Below are 22,576 nucleotides of genomic sequence, written 5' to 3' on the forward strand. Positions count from 1 at the left end.
ATGTTGGTGTATATGTGAGAAGTTGCTTATTTCAGGATGAACAATTGTTTCCTCTATTGTCATTGTCTTTTTATGTAGCAGAATTCAGTGCATTCATTCTCCAAGGCGAAGTTGCCCAGAAGCAACAAGAAGAACTACAGGCTTTATTTTTTGTACAGCCCTCTGTGCCGTTATTCAAATAATTCCACAGATTCCATAGATTAGTTGCTGAGCAGGAGAGATAATATCTCCCTCATCTCTTTTCATCTAGCAGCAGTGCAGGAAGCTTAGTTGATCAGTGTCTGTAATGAGGGCTATAAGAGTGCACAGACATTTGGATCAAAGGGCAATCTCTCTCTTTTATGTAACTGTGGAGCTTCACATATCACTAGATTATTCGCAGCACTTGCTGTAAATAATTCTCTCTATCAGAGCTAAGTACTTTGCAACCATTGCCTCTAAATTATAAAATGATCTATACCACCTCCACTTCGGTGCAGTTCTCTGACCTGAAGTTACTTTTTTTCCCTCAGCTCCAGTTGCAGATTTATGGCCACAGTAGTACATTTTATCTCAAGTGGACAATGCATTTTTCATATCAAACAGAATTTGTTTTCAATGAAATGTTTCTTCATCACCTGTTATTTGTACTTTGGAAAGTATGGTGCCTACCTGAAAATATGAACTTTTCTCTATTCATTGAATAGCTTAGAGCTACAGCAGGGATAGGAATAACATAGGTTTCCTCTGAAGAATTTTCAAACAGAACTGTTAGGATCATTTTGTATGTCTGCTTAGCTGCTTCTTTACTGGCAGATAAGGTGGAGGATGAAGACTTGACATTTACAGCTGGATGCTATGGAATGCTGGAATCTAGACATTCAAGGGTAGCTGGAAAATCCTCAAGACCCTACCACCTGAAGAAGTATCCAAGGCTGTGCACTGTTCTGCAATCCTGACTTAGATCTCTTTGCTGTAGCTGTAAAACTGTGAAGTCTGAAGTTAAGTTGTGTGCTATGGTTTTGCATCATTTTTTTGGGGTGGGATTTTTTTTTAATATGATTTTGCCAAGCCTTGCTCAGCCTTTCCTCGTAAGATCAATGTCCCAGTCTTCCAATCATCTTTGAAGCACTTCTATGGGCTCTCTCCAGTAGATCCATTTCTCTCTTGTACTGTGAAGCATATCATGGGCACTGTGCTCCAGATGTGGCCTCACCAGGACAAAGTAGAGGGGGAGGATAAAAGCATGCATCAGTCATGAATGAGATATTTTAATAGTTAGGATTTTACTTATCTCATGCCCTAGAAGTGGATGCTCAAGGAAAGAAGGGTTCTGATTATGCTATATGCCTGAAAGAAGTGGCCTTTTCCAAGGTACTGGAATATAAAATGTCTTTAAGAGCATTCACACATGCACAGTATCCTCTTCTGTTTAATGTATATATATACCTTCAAAAAGAACAGAACTGCAAGTAATCAACTGCTTCCTTGCCAAAATCTGATTTTAAATATAAATAATATAAAGGAGTAACGATGTCTTACTTTTTGTTGTAAAGCTCAAAAATAATGCTAGAATATGAAATTAAGAACTGTTTTTCCAGATCTCTTACATGTGTAACTGTTCATTCATTTTACAGTCATATGCTTTAAAATAGAGATGGCTGAAGGGGCTTCCTGGTGCTTATGGCTGTTCCCTTTTCACCAGACATTTCTCCTTCCCTTCAACTCCCCATTCCTGTTTGGAGTCAAGATTCAATCTATTGTTTCATTTAGAAGACATCATTTGTCCTCATGAATATCCTTTTACACTGTATATTTCCTCCTTGCTCTAGATTTAACTCCAGCAATTTGTTATCATTCTGCTACCACTGCCTGTTATACCTTCCTGCTTGGCACCTTCTCTGTCAGCTCTGCCCTGCTCTTTTTTGTGGTGTGGGAACATGAATTGGTCTGGATGTCATTTTGCTTTTCTAATACTCAGAACTGAAAGGCTATAAAAATATGTGAACCTCACTGCATCAATAACTCATTCACTGATATCTAGAGAAAACATTTGATCTCAGCCTGTCCCATTGGTCCCACAGTGCATGTGTCCTGGCGTGCTGAGGTGCCAAGCAGTGTCAGGAGACCATGCTGCTTGTCCGTGTGTCAGGTGGCTGTCACAGAGACTGTGGGAGCACAGAGAGTGGTGCATTTAACACCTTGGAGATGACACTTTTCTAATGTACCTTTTCACAGGGAGTGTTGGAGGTGTGAATGAAGATGGTAGCACTGAGACCTGCAGCAATCCTTCCTTTGGTTCGAACGACTTAGCAGGGCTTCACACGTGCAGCGTTATCACTTACACTGAGCAGTCCATCTCTGCCATGCCCTGTACTGCGTGCCACTTTTCAATCAACTTCATTGTGATAGTCACCTGCTGTGATGAGTTACCTCTGAATACACCTTTATGTGTCAGTTTTTGCTATACCATTTCAGATGTCATCAGCCTCTTGTGATAGAGCTGTGGTAATAAGACAGATAAAGGGCAGCGGAGCAGAGCATTCAGAGAGTAATGGAAGGAGGGAAATACAGAGCATACACTTTGTCAAAGGAGCAAAGCAGCTGCTATTATGATAGAAGAAATTTACTGACAAGCAAAATAGAGATGAACCTCTTACTGCTTCGATTCTAGTGAAGCCAAAAGCTGATGATTTCTGCTGTTCTGTTACCCTTACTTCGTACTAAATAGGTTCACTATGTAGGACTGCATGTGTCAGGGTGAGGGTCCTGAAAAGTCTGAAAAATGCCCCCCCCCCAAGACATAATGAACAGCCTTTTAAAAAGAATCTGTGTATCAGAAAACAGTAGGGACTTTGTTGCCACAGTGATAACCATAATTATGTGTCACAAAATTTTAGGGCAGAAATAAATGCAGAGGAAAGATGAAGAACTGAAAAAACTGTAAACTGGAAATTAATAAAACATTTGGCTAGCTGTGAAGAAGGATAGAATTTGCACAGTGAGCAAAGGTTTAGCTGAGGTAAAACTGGAGATGCTCTTCTCATAGAGTTGGTTAAAGATATGCAAGAAATGAACATAAGAGCTTACTCAGCAACATGCCAGATAGGATATGCTAGGTGACAGGCTAATTAAGGCAAGGCAAAAATCTGTGGAGAGATACTTAATGCTTACCTAAGGCATCTTATTTGATGCTTTAAAGAAGCTAGAAATCTTACCTGTATACATCATTGCTAGTAATGCCAGCAGCCACACTGATTATTCCTGAAAGTAAGGACAATGGATAGTAGTGTGTGAGCTGAGAATGCCTTATCACACCCTGCTGGAATCCTCTAATATAGTGGAATTTTTTTTTAGTGTATTGAAAAATAGATTTAAGATGTTGGAATTCAAATCTTTCATATCCTTTTCTTCCATCGGTGTACAAGAAAGAAATTTGTGAATTAAACCTTAAAAAATTATGCATTAAAATCAAAAGATTTAATAAGACAGATTAGAAATGTGGCTTTTGAAGTCAAGTATAGCTGACAACATTCATTTACAAAGTTCAAATGGCAAATGAAAAACATCTACAGTGAAGCAAAAGGAAGAAACCCATTTTTCTTAAGTAATTTATGAAGTTTTAATGCTCAGACAGAAGGAAATAAAAATGAAATCAAATGTAAAGGATATCAACTACCAGTTGATGAACTAATATGAACAGGAGGAAAAACTAAGTCATGTACAAATTTAGTTCAATGTTTCTTTGTGTATAAATGATATTGAATTTTGGTGATTGAGGTTGTGATGTCATGTATATTTTTTTGCTTTCTATTATTTTATATAGTGGTGATTTTGTGGCTCAGTGCTTGTCTATTAAGCTTTCCTCTAGAAGATTATATACAAGAACTTCAGATCTTATCATACTGACTCCAAGGCAGAGTGAATGTAAGGGACTTTACTCCCGCACCCTTAGCATTTCTGTGCTTGTCCAACTTTTGTAACACGGGAATAAGCCTGTGATGCTACCAAAGGCCTTACCAAGGGTCACCAGGCACCAAAACTGATAATTAAAAGAGAATACTCATGTTTTCAGCTCATTTTTGAGTATTTGGTATTGGCCTTAGCTCCACTTACCATCAGAAATTTGAACTGGCAGTACTGTTTTACAAAGGAGAAAAAGTAGTTCTCCTAAGGAGCAGCTTAGGCTAAGCCTAAATAATATGAAATATTGATGGAGAGCAGGATGATACAGTTCAGCCTTCTGCAGTGTTTTCTGACTTACTGCACTGATGCTGCTGGCTCAGAGCCCTTTGCAGTGGGTACTGGGGCTGCACGATTGGCACAAACATGGCTCTCCACCACAAAGGGCTCTTCATGCAATAGCAAAGGATTGCACAGGCTGGTTTGTGAGGGCCTCTCCATGCAGCTCAAGTAGAGGATTTCAAACACAGAAGCTAGATCCTGTTGTCATTACACATTGCATATCCTGCAAGTTTTTCATAGAAGCATCATAGAAGGAAGAGCTCAACATCTGACTCAGAAGTACCTTCTGAGGAGTGCTTGTGCTATTCCTATTGTCCAGAAGATGATGTCACCTGATTCAAAGTATATGAAAGGTTTAAATGATGCTAAAACTGCAAGAGCAAATGTATAGACCAGACAGGCACTCCAACTAAAATGGTGAATGTCATATTTTAATATTCTGAAATATTAATGAAGAATGTAAAGGAAAAGGATAAAAGAGCATAGAAAATATTGTCTAGTTAAAAGTCATCCCTGAACTGGTTAAAAAAAACACAACAGTGCTCATGAGCTGCCTCCAGGAGGCTGGCTGCCTCTTGAAGTGAGTCTTACACCATGTTATTCAAGCAAAAGAGATGATCTTTCCCTTTCCCCATATTCAGGATACATCTTGATGTAGTGCACTGATGTATGGCAAGACTGCCTTACTCTCTCTTTTCAGCACAGAAACAAGTTGGACAACTTTGATAGTATTTTTTCATTGAATGTCTTTCTTCATTTAGTCAATGCAGCAACATTTTGTCATACAAGTTTCTCCTTAGACATGCTTGAGTTAGACATGCTTAAATTACTTACAGCCAAACTGATTTTATCTGTCAGTCAGGAACACTTTATAATAGTTAGTTGGTTCATAGTTTTTAGCAAATATCAAGTAGAATCAGGACTTCTTCCCTTCAGAGATTAGTCCACAGTGTCTTTGATAATTCTGATTGCAGAACTTTCTGTTGTTAATTAGTATGCAAATTCACGTTTTAGTACTCTGTAGTCTGCCACCAAATTTTAATGGGATCTAGCTAACTCCTCATGATAGTACTAAACGAATAAAGGTACAGAAGTAAGAAGAATTTTCATATGCTTTCACAGGTGCCCAGGTTTTACTTACCCAGTATCCTGGTGTATCTATATTTTATGAGTGGTGCATAAGTGATGCAACTGGGTTTACTATTCTTTGCTCCTTCAAGGGGCCTGAGAGGAGGACCTATATACGCTTCAACAGCAATCACAGTATTTCATGGCAGCCACCAGTTTCAGACTCTCTCCCATAAAAACTTGATGTTAATCAGTGTGGATGCTGGTGCTGTATCCTTTATGACCAGATATTGCTTGCCTGCCTTCTGCAAGATTAGTTATAGCTTTACTAAAAAAGCTTGAGAAGTATCATGTCTTGCATGTACTTTGTTTGCTGGAAATATTAAGTGTTTAAGTATCCTGATGAGGTGGGCAGATGTTAGTCCTTGCAGAGAAGATTTTGGCTAATGTTTAAGCCTGTCAAACAAATCATTGAGGAAGAAATTTTTTGTGATCTGATGTATTTTTTCATAATCTAAACCAGATGTCAAACACCAAAGCAGTTGCATGTAGGTGTCCACTAGAATGGCTGCAAGAGTTTTGTGCTCATATGCATTAAAATCTGAAGGTTTGTTGCGTCTAGCCTGCAAAAGTTGCTTGATAAACTTTAGACAAGCCAATAATTTTTTGTTGTTGAAAAGATACTGTGAGGCTCTTAATAACATGTAATGGTAATTTAGAGGCTATATAGAGTACATATCATTTGCTTGTGAATAAAAGGTAATAAATGTGAAACATAAATTCAGATGCTAGTGATAAATACATAGATTTGTAGCCAAACAACTATTTGTAGAGTGCAGAGGGAAAAGTAACTCTTATGTTGTAGCCTCAAAGTTCGTTATTCATGTGTTTCCACTCTTAAAGATCTATGCTGAATCTTTAACAAACAGTCTTAGTGGAGGAATTCTGAGAATTTTCAGGAATTTTCTCTTTCTGAGCAAAGGAAGACATCAGCCTTTCTTCCACTCAGCTTTCTGTATTTTACAATTTGAACTCAGATTCTTAAGGACACAGTCATTGTTAATTTATTATCCTGTTGACAACTGATATCTTAAAAAAAAAAAAAGACACTTTAAAATGTGGTTGACTGAACTGCATTTGAGGGTAGATGTTTGAGCATTCAGAATTAAAGGTTTCAAACACTGTCCTGTAACAAACATAAAAGAGAATCAGAATTCTCATGCCAGTCTTCTTAATTCCTCAAAACACGTTCTTCAAGAAAAAAAAAAAAATGTATGTTTTGAAGATTTGCAATAAAAACACTGGCTGTGTGTTTTCCAGAGCTTAGTAAAATGGACTTATGATTTGTACCACCCTATTTTTCCCTCAGAGGTTATTAAGACAATGTTCATATTTTCCAGCTGCTCTTTATTTATTTCCTCTTTCAGCTGTCTTTGTACATATGTGTACTTTAAGAACCAACTTTAGGAACTACTTGGTGGGGAGATTTTTCCCTGGAAACTATTTTCTCCTTTTGAGAATTAAACATTATGACCACAACAATGAAATTCAGATGGAAGTAACTACTATTATTTGTCCCTCTTCTGCATTAAGAGACTTGTTTAAACAAGCCCAGTGCATTGCAATGGGGATGCTCCAGATTGCTCTGCATTAGATATACTAGATTAGAATACCAGAAGACAGCAGAACCATTTTAGCATGCCTCCACCTATGCTAATTTACCAGCTATCTCACTAGTGCTAATGAACTGAGACATAATACTGTGCTAACAAGGAGTCATGGCTTCGAGTATCCAGCCAAATTTATTTAACTTTAGCCTGAGCATCTCTATGCATTCAATGAAATACTGTGTTGTGTAGATACAAATTGAAGCAGATATTAATGTGCTTTTAATGAACTAGCAGAGAAAAAAAACACCCTTCTACATACACTTGTTTGATTTTTTTTCCTCTGTTCTCTTAAAGAACAAAATAGTTTTTGAGAGCACAGGAATTACTTGAAAACAACTACCTTTCTAGTGTGAAAAAGAAGCAAGGAAACAAAGGGCTTCCCTTCCCTTCCCTTCCCTTCCCTTCCCTTCCCTTCCCTTCCCTTCCCTTCCCTTCCCTTCCCTTCCCTTCCCTTCCCTTCCCTTCCCTTCCCTTCCCTTCCCTTCCCTTCCCTTCCCTTCCCTTCCCTTCCCTTCCCTTCCCTTCCCTTCCCTTCCCTTCCCTTCCCTTCCCTTCCCTTCCCTTCCCTTCCCTTCCCTTCCCTTCCCTTCCCTTCCCTTCCCTTCCCTTCCCTTCTAGATGATAAACAAACCCCTATTCCTCACAGTCATGTTTGAGGGATCACATTACAATGTCAAACTAAAGAGGCATAAAGGGGACAGCCTGGAATATTTAAAAACTCTTAACAGAAAGATGGAAAAAATCAGTGAACATGTAAATGGTAGTTTCTGAAGTGCTTGTAAGAAGAGCAAGGAGCAGAGGAGAGAACATTTTGTAACTGGCTCTAGAAAAGAGACTGCGTCAAAAAGGAGAAGACTCTGTGGGGATGCTCAGGGAGCAAGGCAGTGAGGAGTCCACTAGAGTCCCAGGACAGGAAACAGTACCCCAACTCCAGGTGCCCACTGTGGTGGTGGCTTAAGGTATCCTCACACTTGTCTCTACTTTCTGTGGTGTTTGACTGCTTTCCCTTTAAGACCCTCTTGGGCATTGCTACCTCCAGTCCCAGCCGTGCTAAAATGCATTATTTTGAATATTGTTTTGACATCTCGACTCCTGTTAATGGCTTCCTCCTGCCACTTGTTTGAGAAGTGTTCTACAAGTTGTTTGTAGAAATGTTTCTCGAATTACGTTGACAAATGAGACCAGATTGTAGTTTGAGTGTTCTATGGTAAAAAGATGTGAACTCTCTTGCTCCAAGATATAGAGAAAAATTATGGACCACTTCCCTTCCTCCTCAATATCACTTATCTATCATAGGCTGCCTTAAAGAACTTCAGCTTTTCATCTCTTGCTGTCTATTCTCCCCTCATTTCTACAACCAAATTTCTCTCTCTATTGGGTCCCATAGCCTTGAAATTCCCTCTGCAAGAACTGACCGAACGTCCTTTTGCATTTTCCCTCATATTTAATGAAACTCATTCATGCCAGCTCTGTTGGAGTTTCACATTCCTGACCGATGTAAGAAAGTTTGAGACCACTATTTTTTAAATTGTACTGCACGCCAAGTCACTTGGGAATATGCACAAATCTCAGAGCATAGATATAATGTGCTTTCATGAGAAGCACCATTAAGTCAGTGGGCTGCTTTATTACACATTAAAGCTTTGACACTGCTCATTAAGGCTAATAGCAACGTTCCCTGTACATTCAGGAGAACACACCTCAGATCAACTTTCTGAAGTGAATTTAGGTATGGTTCCTTGAAAGGGCATGTAATAGAATTCGGTCCTGAATATATTTTATTGTACCTGTAGGGATGTAATTTCAAAAGAAAGAAATAACAGGGGAATAGTGGGCAAGGTCACCTTAAAAAAAAAAAAAATTGATACTTTTAGCTTCTACCTGAAATGCTATGCAAAATCCTGAGCTACTTACAGAATAAGATATTAGCCTCTTTGTTCCCCCTTTGTTCTCACAAAAGCATTTATATTATTCATTCACCTGTGCATTCATCCTCTGTTTCACAGCTTTCTTGCGGAGACAGAGCCCTATGCAACAACATTCCAAAATCTTTCTCAGAGGGCAACAATTCCCTCCTAAAGAACAAGATGAAAGATGATCTTTTTCATATTCATCTCATGTTTGGTCTGAATTAAGACCATAGAAGGAGAATGAATGCATTTTAATATTTGTTTTCTTTCATAGTAGTCCGATGGAGTAGATCAAAATATTGTGTGTTTGAAATCAATATCAGAATAACGTGCTAAGTAAATCTTGCTGTTATCACTGTCTCAGCCGCGTTTAAATTGTTGGTTGTTTGGGGGCTGTCAATTTTTTTTCTTCACTATGTGACAGAGTTGTTATGTTATTGCTTAATAATAATTTTCAGAATTTAAATATAATAAAAAGCACAGGACTTGGTTCTGCTGCACGCTGTAAGCTACCTGTCCATCTTTGTCTACTGAGTTCTGGTTTTACAGCACTGTGTTCTGGATGATGCCCATAGCTTACATATCAGGATCTTTCTGTTGAACCTTTTACAACCCTTCACTAAGTGCTCATCTGGAACAGACTCAGTTCCATACAGTGCTGTACATAACATTTTCTAACAAGCAGTTTAGGAGGTGATGCAAGATATCCAGGTTAAATGTTACTATGCTAACTTCATTGTGATTTTTATGGAAGATCCACTGTAGTTTTTATGCAATTACTGACAACCTTCATTTATTCTCTCTTCTCGATTCTTTGTTCTTCATGCTTTTCTCAACCTTTTGTTTCCTTACTCTCTTTTCCTATCATTGTTTTTCGGTTTGAAATATCTTTACAGTTCTGATATTTCTTTGTCTGGCTATAAAAGGCTTGAAGGCTAATTTGTGAGGATATGTGTTGAGAAGACAAATGTATGACAATTGGCAAGGATTTAGACAAGGACAGAAAACTAATGAATACTTTTCTAACGCATTTGATTAATTACACATTATTTATTTAGAGATGCATTACAATTCTAATCTACAACTACTTACCCTGTAAGATACATTTTAAGGATTTTTATAAAAAGTAAGCTACAAAGTTAGAAAGTGTGGGATTTCTCTCATTACATTTCTGCTGCCTAAAAGTTAGGTATTTAGTCACAAATAGCTATCTTGAGCCTTCTGATTTCCAGTGAATGTTTTAACAAAGTAAGAGTCAAACATTATTGCTAGATTTTTTTCACATACTCTAGAATAGAAATTAGGTTCTCCTTCTTATCTTATTGTCACTAATCTAATTTGATATCTGTTTCCACGTATTCTGCTGATTACACTATGCTGGCAGGTAATGTGATTATTTAGATAAAGTAAACAAACGTGTTTTAAGCAAGCTGCCTGCCAGTATGACTGTGTACATATAGTAAATACTTGAGTTTTTTGGTTGCAATAAAGGGAAAAGCTGTACAAATTGTTTCTCTCACTAAGTAAAACTGCAAAGCAAAAAATATTGTATTCAAATATTTTGGAAGCACATATAAAAATTACTCCAGAATGCTGTGGATTTGTCAGCGCTTCCCCAAATAAACATGGTTCGTTTCCAATGAAACATCTGAGAACCCAGAGAAATAAAATCCTGGTTCACTTCCATATGCTTTTGTATGTTTTCATAGTCCAAATGTTAGCTGGAAAGTCAAGCCTGAGAAGAAGCAAGTAGATAGGAACTTAAAAAGAGATTTGATGGACAATTTAACAGTCATGGTTTGAGAAACCAATAACAGGGCTGTCAGAAACTAAGAAGATATTGTTGCTTTTATTTGGCAGCAACTTTGTTTGTCCCTTGTTTATGAGATGTAAAATGGTGGAAAGAAAATAGTGAGTATTACAAGGGAGTATGCCATGAGCACTGAGTACAAGGAACAAGACAAACATGCAGTGACGGGCTGTTTTAGACATTGCTGTTGAAGAGAGGGGGGCTCTGCACAGTCTGTGGTTGGTGAAACGAGGAGGGAAAGCTGAACGATTCATTCTGCAGGTTCCTTTATTTTCATTTTTTTTTCACACTCAGAAAGTCATTGCAGCAAAAGGAGACAAGAATTATTCCATTAAAGAAGGACAAGTAGAGGAGGAACAAACATAGTGCTGAAGCAATGTGTTTTCTGCTGTATCTTCTGTGGCTGAGTTGCTGGAAGGGGAAACTCAGCCAGTGCATCAGCAAGACCCAGGGGTACAATGTGATGGCACTAGTGGCAATGAAACATGATAGAAGAAGGCATGCCTGTTCTGAGAGGTTTTGTGTAGTTCCAATCTTACTCACTTCAGTATGATAGAAAACACTCCACAGGAGTCAGAGAAATTGCACTGGGTTAAACATGGAGTGGATAAAGTTAGGATCGGGACTTTTGTTTCCTGGTTGAAAAGAAATGTTCAGACAAATTTAAATCTCTAGCAATACATTTAAACAAGAATGGTGGTTCACACTTAATAGCACTATGGATGCTGCCAGGGGTACTGACAAGCAGCTCTACAATATCCTTTTTCTTATTATTGTCATGATGATCTAAAAGCTGCCACAAAACCATCATGCATGATATTGACTATTAATTGGGTTATGCTTTATGAAGTATGCAGTTTTATTGATATTAGTGCATGGCATGCAGGGAGACTGAAGCTCAGGTGTGGTGTTCAGATAATCCTTTGATCTGCTGTCCTTCACAGTGTCGTGACTGACATTCTTGGGGCTGCATGAGTAGCTGCTAGGGTACTCAGATGGGAATGCCAATAAAAAAGAAAATTATCCCAAACGGATCTACAGGTTAAAGGACAGCAGTTCATCTGGGAATTAGAGACATTCATATTCTCTAATACTTTCATTATTACATTGCTATCCTAGCTAATTTTTACTGGATGAACTAGTAGCAGTTCTTATACTTAGGCTGCTTGCCACTTCTTATTATAGAGTGTTCTTGTAACCTTTATTTGAACAGTTTCAACACCTCAGCTACTTGCAAAAGACCTTTGAAATTCAGTAGGGTGGAAGCCCTCAAGGTAATAAGTGTTTTCAATGAGAATCAGCTGGGATCTTTCTGTAAAAGATTTAGAGGCTTTCAGGTTGAAAATGATGTTCCCATGAACTGAATCTTTCCAGACCTGAACTTTGAACAGCTGCAGAATGGAATGCAGTCTGGTCCAAATGAGAAAAACAAACAAACAAACAAACAAAAAAAAACATGGCATGTCCAATATGCACAATGGAAATGAAACAGAAAATTGCCTACTTGAGAAGTGCATCAGACACTTAGAATCTATCGTACTTCAGGCTCAGTTTTAATTAATGCTCTAAATTAGTATCTTGAACCTGGACTTTTAATGTATTAGCTGTACCATGATGTCTGAGCTTTGGAATTTGTAGTTACTCCTTCTCTCTGTCATTAAAGATGAGAATTCTAATTTTGATATATTGTTATATAGTTGCTAGCAGAATGGAAACTATGCTAGGCAGCTACAGGTGCAAAAATATTGGCAGATGTGAAAGAGGAAGGCAGACCTTGCTGGGTTACATGGACGTGAACCATGCCATCTCTGCAGAGCCAATTTTAAATAAGTGAGACTCCAGGGCTAGAGTTATTGCAAGACTATAAGGACCACAACTTGTAATGTCTGTGGTATACTGATCCCCAGACTGGTTGGTCTATTTTCAGCAGAGATAGCATAGCTCCTTCTGCAACGATATGTCTTCCAAACATCTTCATCTGAAAGGTGAAACTATTCTGTAACTCAGACACCAGCAGGGGAAAGTCTGCTCACAAAAAGCATTGCTTCCAAATTCTGGATTACATGGCTTTTAAGGTGTCTGATTCTGTTCTTACTAATTACGTCCACCTCTACAAGTACTTGGTTAGTTTAATAGTATTTCTCATACAATAAATAAAAGAGACGTTTATCCAATTCCTCTTTTGCAGCAGGTAAAATTGTTAATCACCAGCAGCACTCTCACACTGGAGCATGGCAGGGGATAACAAACACCCATCAGAGGCTAGCAATAACAGCATTCTTCTCAGAGCTGTATGGCGCTGTGTAGAGAAGATGTTAGTCAATAGAAGCTATTTTAGCCCATTGAATTTCTCCTCTATTTGAGAAGTGAGTTTAATGGCCATAGAAAGTGTTCATATGATACCTCTGTGAACTCAAAGCCTCTGCTATAACACAGTAGTGATGCAACATGGATTTTATTACTTCTGACCTGGTAGATTAGCCTTAGAAGTAACTTGCTCGTGCAGCTGCCCTACTCAAAAAATGAGACAAAGGAATATTAACTGAGAGGGGATGTGTGTCAATTGGAAACAGACTGAGATCTTACAAATTATTCAACAAGCAAAAGAAACACACACAAGATATTTGTTGGGTTTCTGTCACAAGCTAGAGAGCTTACAAGCAAGAGACAGATAAACTTTTTACATGATCTGATAATGATAGGACAAGGGTAATGACTTTAACTTAAAAGAGGGGAGATTTAAGTTAGATATTAGGAAGAAATTTTTTACTCAGAGAGTGCTGAGGCACTGGCACTGCTGCCCACAGAAGCTGTGGGTGCCCCATCCCTGGGTCCAGGTTCAATTCTTCCTCAGTGAAATGGAAGAAATATAGTTTCCTTACTTTTCTAAAGCTGCAAGAGTCACTATTATCAGTGCAACACTACAGGATTTAGAAGCTGAGGAACAGCAGACTTCTTCAGTTCTGAAAACTATTTTTCCCAAATTTATTACAGTTAATCTTACTCTTTGTCTCTTATCTTTTATCATTCTCAATTAAGTTGTGCACAAAATTACATGCAAAAATCCTTAAAATCTTTCCACAATCCAAACATCCTTCTGCAGAGCAGTTCTTAGAGAAATACGGGTCTGAAAGAAAAGTAAGTGAGGAAAACCTTGGCAATGCATGACTACAACATTTGCAAACCAACTAGTATTTACAGTAAAGTATTGTTAGTTTCAGGATGATTGGAATGAGAAGATGTTCACTTGCTAATAAGTTATTAATAAATTGTTGATCAGTTTGTTTATGCATGTTGCAAGTTTATCTGTCTGTATTTAGCCCATCTTATACGAAAAGAATCTCACAATTTATTTTCCCAGCATACTGTCTGTATCCTTCAACTTCTGTTTTTGATTTTTTTTTCCTTTTTCTTTTTTTCTTGTAATCAAAAAGCTACAAGAAAGTTTTCAAGTACAAACACTCGCTGTACCAACTGCAAAGTAATTTTCTCATTATCCTTTCTGTGAAGGTCTCTCTTGCTATTGCTTTTTAAATGGCTCACTGCAGATGTGTTTTAATATCTCAGACAATTTTGACTCCTCCTTAGTTTTTTTAGAGGGCAGAGTTTTCTGTTTTCAGAAAACATAAATACTGCTTTGTTGACATATTAAGCTGTCTTTAAAAGCCATAGTTTTGATGAAAGTTGGTGCATTCTTTTTGCAGTAGAATTGTACCTAAACAAATTTTAGCTGGGGAAAATAAGTAAAAAAATAAATAAAAATTAAAAAAAGAGAGAGATAAAAAGAGAGATATAAATGCAAAATATTAAAATGCAGAAATGGAATGTTAAAATTTTCATGTTGTTATCATTGGGTAGTGATAACTAGTTCACTGAGTAAACTTAGGTAACAAAATTTAGATCTAGATTCCTGTTAGGTAGATGCTGGCAAAAGTTGGATGCTGGCAATTCTAGCATTTGTCTTTTAGAATGGGAGGCACTTGGAATTCCCAGGCACCTGTTCAGTGTGCATCTGTGGCTCCAGTTTTGGTCATGCCCAGTGTGTGATTACAGTGCAATTGAGTGATTCCAAAGCAGATATGGCTGCCACAATTCTGGACATGGTGATGCTGAGCTATGTGTCTCTAGCACAAAAAGAGAAATGAAGTCATACACTCTTTCCACAACACGTAGGAAGATGTGTATATCTTATGCAGTTGTCCCTATCACTCAGTAGCCTTTATGAGGTACATAAAGAAAGGGGTACAACGAAACCCTCTTGCAAATCAAGTGAGACTGAATTAATCTGATATATAAGCACTGTGAAATGAAAGCAGAAACCCCAAAATAGAATTTTTTAGGTCAAGGAACAGTCTCATAAGCCTGCTCAGTGCTCTTTTTTTCCCCTCAAATATGTAAGAGCTTGACTTTGTTCATAAAACCATCTGTGTATATAATTTTGTACATATTAATGATGTTTTTGTAGGAAAGTGTAAAGGTCTAGGAATGAATTACAGTTTCCAATGGTCTTTGAAAATCAATTAGAAAAATACAGAGTTCTATAATTTGTTTTCTCTTTCATCAAACCAATTTTAACATGCTTGCTCAGAAAATAGAAAACATGAATCATACTGAGATTTCATCACAGGTGAAACTAAACAGAGCTTATAAAAATTTACTCTTTGCTAGAGATCTATTTCAGCTGAAAGTTATTATCCACTTCTTCCGATATTATGTGTTCCAGTTTCTCCACTTTTTCAATTTTTTCTTTTCTTTTTATTTTTTTCATTTAGGAACAAAATGAAATGCAGATTAAACATGTACAGGAAAGCAGGTTTTTGCTTCCATCTCCTAGTTCACCAGCTACGTGCAGTGTATTAGAAAATTTATTTCTGTGCTTCAATTTATCAAGCCAGATTGTATTAGTTAGAACCTTTATTTTTGGATTGTTTTATTTAATGAACTTCTGTCTATACTTGAAAAACCTCCACTACAGCACTGCATTGGAATTATTTTAGGAGACAAAACGTAGATTACAGGCACATTTCAGCTAATAGATCTTTTATAGCTCCAAGTGAAAGGTGAGTTTATTTCCACAAGGTACCAGGAAGAGACTGTTTTGGATGTGGTAGAGAAAGATGATTTGTGATCAATTCACAATTCTGTATGTATAAGCTATTTGTTTAAGAAGACTGTTTGTCTTAATCCATTAGTTCAAAAGAAAGTCACTGTATTAAAGAATAATGATTCTTAAAATGTGAAAGTGTACAGGGAATATGCAGCCAGGATCAACAGTAGCACTTTTTAAATCCCTGCCTAATACTGAGCATCTTTAAGAAGGTTCTGGAGGCTTCAAACTCCCACTGGCCACAGCAGCAACACTTTTCTTACAGTACAAAAAGCAACCAGAGGCATTCCTAATGTCTGTCTGCACTGTGGGACCAAGATGTGTGCACATGAAACATTTTTCAAGGATAAAAGCAGCCTCTTAAATGCCTTTAATTACATATTTTGTTTTTATATATTTTGTTTGTAAATCAGTTACATTTAATGAGTTGTTGACCACTAGAGAAAAACTCAAACAAATCCAGATCTGGCATCAAATACATACAAACCCATAGTTGTTTTTTTCCCTCTTAGAGAATGATAGAATAGAAGAAGAAATTATTATTGACAGCAGATGTAGACAGGACTGCACAATGTTTGCCTTGGTGGTTCCTGCCTTAGGAAACATTTTGGTTCATAATACTGCTGACTTTTAGTAGGAGTTGAAACTGTTAGTGATCTTCAGATGGCTTTCATTAGGAGACTTTCACCTGGATAGAGCACTGTATTTTGTTCTACATTTGCTTGCTCGCTGAGGTCATATGTAATCTTATGAATGGTGGCCAAAATGGCTTGTGAAGTTGACTGATCCTCATAGTGGTTTAAGCTTAGGGCACATCAAACACTGACATTATTTAAATATTCCTATGCAATTCTCTAAGTCTTTCTAAATGAGTCACTTAATCTTTCTTGTCCAGCATTAAATCTCTCTATCAGGAACTCTCCTGGGAAGTATGCCACTCGAGATGTTAGCTATAGAAGAGACTGTATGAATAAATATTCAGCACACATATTTCAAGTGATATTTACTGTGTGTGAACAGATTCTAAATAGTCTGAAATTGCTGTAAATTGATCACTTCCATCTATTCCTGCTGTTGTTTTGTCTCTTAGTATGCATTACAAAGATTTAAGTTAGCAATAGTTTCATATTTCTTTATTTTTGTTGTCTGCAATAAGTATATTTCTCATTTTGTTTCTATAGAACTCTTTCTAAAGAGTTCTGTGAGTCTTATTTGTATTTATTGCTACTGGAATCATAAATTAAAGAAGTGATTAATTTGTATTTATTGCTACTGGAATAATAAATTAAAGAAGTGATTAATTTATGAACTGTTTTTAAAGAAGTGGTCGTGATATTGAAATACAAGTTTTATAGCCTTGTCTAGATTTGGCTTGTAACTGTTTGATGCCAACAGTCTGAAATGCTGCTTGTGTTAGACACAAACGTGTAACCAACCCATGCTCTTGATATTCTGTAGAAAGATAATTGAAAACAATTTCAGTCTTACTTTACTGGTATTTTGTTTAGTGATTATAAAGTGGCAGGTTTAATTAAATTTCATGATCATCTTCTAACTCCAGTAAGTATTCAAAATCTAAATATTGAATTTTATTTACTTAGTATTTTTTCTCCTTCTGATACTACAGTTTTATTAGGAATTGTAGGAGATAAGCACTGCAGGCTGGAGTCAGCTGGCATTAATAGTATTATTCCACTGCAGTTGCCTAACAGCATGGTGCCCTTGACAAGAGATAATCTTGACAGGCTTGTTCAATCCATCAAAAGAAACAGTGATATAGGGATGTTTACGGACAATAAATTCCACAGATATTTGATGAACTGAGAACACAGTAGGAAATCTTACATGTCATCTGAGCTAAGTCCTTCAATTGTGCAGAAGTTTGCTTTCTTAAAAAATATATTAACAGGTATAGAAAAGCCGTACTTACCTAGTTATGTTGTAGGCATTGTCCTGAATACATGACAGGCTGACGATACATTTTTTTTCTTCTATTAATTTATTGCTATACAGTAGGAAATTTCCTCAAACGTATTCCATTTCACTGACTTACTCTCTTCCAGTGACTGTTCTGAAAAGAGAAAAGAACAGAGCTTTTTCCTACCTTGTTGCATGTCAGCTCTTGTACTAGGGATGCTATGAAAGCCATTTCTTTCTGTCTGCTTTCTTACAACTGTACAAATGGTGAATTCTCTCACAACAAGTAATAACAATTCAACTCTGTGAGTAAGTTTTGTAGTATTTCACTGAGTTTTGAAAAGGTTAGTTGAAATCCAGCTTGGTGAAAGTCTGTGTATTTTGTCAAAGTAAAGTTATCTGTTGATGATCAGAAGCAGTTTAATACAAATAATTGTGTTAGTATCTATCTGAGTTAATTTCCCAGAGGATTTACCAAGAAGAGTAGATCACACCAAAATTAATTACAAAGTCTTCTATAACTTATTTAGCAAAGCTTCTGCTTATTTGCAAATAACAATTGGGATACTATCAATGATAGCACAACCTGAAGTCACTGAAAAAACTAATTAAAAAATTGTTTACATTTACTGAAACATCAGCTCCGATCAAAATTACCTTCCTTAGTGATAAGTCATTGTCAAAGTTTTTTCTTTTATACACTTGCTAATGTGTGCAATGAATTATTCCAGCTAATTCTAGTTTCTTTTGAAGTTCATTAGTAGCCGTAACCACGGTAACCTGTAATTTTAATCCTACTTCACTATGAAGTCTTGCACAGTTTTTGTCAAACATGATAGTAAACTCTTCATTTATACATCAGACATTCATTAAATCATTTTTGTCTGCCTCTATCCAGAAGAAGTGACAGTTTTCTGCAATACACAATGGTGCTGTCTGTGGGTTGTAATGGCTGGGGCTCATGGTTTGTGTGTATGCCGTTTGTAGTTAGCATTTCCTTACACATCAGTTATGCTTTCCAGTATATTAGTTTGGCAAACAACTGAATTTAAAAATACTTTTTCTGTTTCCTCCTTTTGTGAAAGTCAGTGCCGGAAATTACTGCATTTAAGAATGAGAACTGAGACACAAAAAGTGATAGATGTACATGTAAACAGTGCTCCTTGTGCTCTTTGTTGCTGGTGTTAACACATAGAGCCATGTTGGTAATTTCTTGTGTCAGTTAATGGATGGATGTTGCATATCCATGATATATACACCTTTGCTTGGGTCAACACTGAGTGTGCAGGGCCCTGTGAAACTCTGACAAATCAATGCATCTCATGGACATATAAACAGCCATATAGGGGAGAAGCAAATGTGCAAGTGTGCACAGATATGGTTTGTGTCCCAGGAAGAACATTACAGCTAGAATGTTTGAGTGTTAAAAGCAGACTGCATGCAGATAGAAATGAGTTGTTTATCTGCTAGCAAGAAAGGCTTACGTAGACATGGAAGGTCTATCAGGAAAAATCCTTCCTATAATATCTTGGGCTTCTGGAGAAGTATAAATCTTCTATTATTCATTCCTTAGTAAGGAGCCTTGCTTAACAGCATCCTGATAAGTTGACAGCTGTCAGTATGGTTTAACGGAATGTGTTTCTTTCTGGTTATTTTCTTTTTTTCAGAAAGGATGATTCTTTTGTTTTCAATGTTTATTTTTAACTAAATGAAAAAAAAGCAGTCATGATTATCCAAAGTTGTTATACTACTTGCACATGATAGATATGCTATAGAGAACACAGTTAATAGTCCTTCTAACTGCATATTGCATTTCCTGCAGTGTCAGTTTTATTGGATGATAAAGCTAGATTCACTCTGGGATGTCATCTCCTTTTTTTTATTAAAATGATCTGCCTAACTAAAGGGAACAATTAAAGCCAGCATCACTGGGACCAGTGCTGATCCCCCATGAATGTTACCTGCGTCCTTCTGTGGCTCATATCACTGAGCAGATCCACATGACATCATGCATATGTAATCTCTCTAAAGAGTGAGAGACTCTTCCTGTCAGAACTGTTCTCCAAATTCTATGTAACAGTCAGCTAAATAGAACAAAACAATGAGAGTCACCGTAGTGTTTACACAGAATACACACTGCAGCATTAGCTATCTTTCCATATCTCTAATTGGCTGTTCTTATTTCTTTGTATTCCTAGCAGGCAACTTATAGCCTGAATTTTGCTCTATGTAGAATTAGAAAGACTTGCAAAAGCAGTTTTAATTCAGTACATTTAAATCTTTCATGGTTGGTGTCACTGTAGAAGTTAAGAGTGAGGCAGCCCATTTTGGAGTACTCTGTAAGACTACAATAATTGAATTTTTCACTGTCACGAGCTCAAGGGCTAGAACTTCTGGTTATGGCGTTTCTAGGAGGGCTGAGATGCTGGTTCAAAGTCAGCCTTACGTTGCTGGAGGCATTATCTCTTTGAGAAGTTAGATAAGTAGACATGGCCACTACTTAAGTGTGATGATTGCTTAATCTCTCTCTTAGGCGGTGATCTTCCCTTCTGTTCACAAATATCCGAATATCCAATATCCCTTCCTCCAGTGAAATTCATTCAGTGTTGTACAAATATTTATTCAAGACAATGCGGAGATCTGAATGACACCAGAAAAAGACTGCAGTAACCCCAATTTATTTCAGAAGGCTTGTTGTGGATTTATCCTACTTAGAGATTAATAAACAAATACATGTATATTTATAGTATTTCTGTCTTTGAATTGTATAGCATAGAGTATAATGATGTGCTAAGCTTCATTCTCAGTTAGTAAAACAGTCCAGGGCAATCAGCGGAAAAATTTTACTGTAGACAAGATTGACAAGCTATGTTCCATTATCCATTTGGTCAAACAAAATATGAATGCCAGTGAATTCATTTTATTCTGTCATGCTCTTTTGAGAATGAGAAAACTTCTAAAACAGGTTTTCTGTTGTTGTTTATTTTTCTATAGATTTTACTTACTAGCATGTGTAAGAAATAAAAATTGAATTCTAGCCAATTAGTGAGTTTTCTACTGCATTAGTGTTTGGTAGATAGAAATTAGGTTCTTTCAACAGAAATTTTCTACAATACTTAAAAGTAGTTAAACTTATTATTAGACCTTTTTTGGGTCTGGCATGGAAAGGACTCTGGGCACACAATAAACATACAGTCAGGATATATGCTATAGCACACCGTTTCTGCTACAGGAGCTTTCCTGCACCACCCCTACTCTATTTGGTCAGGAAAACAAATGCATGAATAAGAAACATTTACAGCTTATGAAGGCAAATATTCTGGCCTTAGTTACTGTGCTGAAAGTTTTCATATGAAAGCTGATGAAATTATTACTTCACCCATTCTCTGTTTTTTATTATTTTTTCTCCAGAATCTCTACTTCGAAACATTTTTATTTTGAATTTCATCATGTTTCATGACTCACATTTAGATTGCAGAATAGGCATCTGGTCTGTTTTAGACTTGGCAAAATACTATATAAAGTTATGTGTACTATCCCATTTTAATAATAATATTGCATTTAGATCGGATAATTATATTATTTTAGTGACTATGCATTGTATGAAATTGGTGCCTTCTTGTCTGTGGATATTATTTTATTACGTTAAATATTCATCAGTTTTAGAAAAGTAGAATAAAACTGCAATGCAGAACAATAGCTTTTCTTACTTCTGCTTTATTCCATTTTTTTTACATTAACACTTGGAGATCCAACTGCTGGTCTGATATTTCTTCAGAAACATCATTTGGAGTTCGGGGAAATTTAGGACAGAATAGAATTCGACATTTTAATAAAGAAATGTGGCTTTGTGCTGCAGTCATCATGCTTGACTAGAAAACAGCAAACCAAGCAGAGATGATGATAAAGTAGGTTGGTTTTTGTTGTTGTTGTTGCTGTTTTTGTAACTTAAATCCAGTAATCTGCAGAATTTTAGTAGTTCTAGGACCTAATTTGAAGGTGAAATTGTTACTGAAAACTTTTATAGTTACTTATTTAAAACCACGGGGTTCAATCTGCTCTCAAAATGATATTCTCTTTGCTCTATTATGTCAGGATATTGCAGGTACTGAAACAAATTTTCTCCTTAGGATTGAATTATGAACTAAGGAACACCCCCTCCAGCCATACTACCACTTCACCCATTCCAAACATACCACCACCTTATTTCATTTATTGTAGCATTACCACATCCTTCATTCCAGATAATCTGTATCCTTCAGATAGAGAAAGGTGTAGTTTTTAAGAATTGGGAAAATAAATTGATTTTGTTCTTGGGATTCTCTCTGGAGCATAAACAGAAAACTCAGTTTTGAGTACTCTTTAGTAAGGTAGACATGCTCCAAAATAAATCTTTCATCACGTGTTCTATCAAAAACATCCTCATGTGTCAGAATTTCGGCTCTTTATATTAAACTGTTCTGCATAGTCTCAAAAAGCTTCATGATAACATTGAAAGTTGCAATAAAACAGTCCTAAGTTTTCAAGATAGAAATCTTATTTTTAGAAAGAACGGCTGTGTATAATCACTATTCAACACCTGTGTAGGTCAGCATGTAGGTCAGTATTTTCAGGTGTTGGTGCTTAACATAAATGGGCTCTAAAACTTGAACGATGTAAATCTTGTTGCAGGTTGCAGAGTGTCTGCTGTACTTGACATTTGGCAAATTAAATTGCTTTAAAATATGATTTTGAGTGACCTTGAGAATCAGCGGCTTTTCTTGTAGGTTCTGTCCAGTATCTCAGGAAGCTGTAAGGGGAGAGATGGTGGCTACTCATTGTCTAAACAAATCAGTCTAATTTTAATAAGCATCTTTTTAAAATATGAGTT

This window comes from Tetrao urogallus, assembly GCF_951394365.1.
Source record: "Tetrao urogallus genome assembly, chromosome: 13".
Lineage (NCBI taxonomy): Eukaryota > Metazoa > Chordata > Aves > Galliformes > Phasianidae > Tetrao > Tetrao urogallus.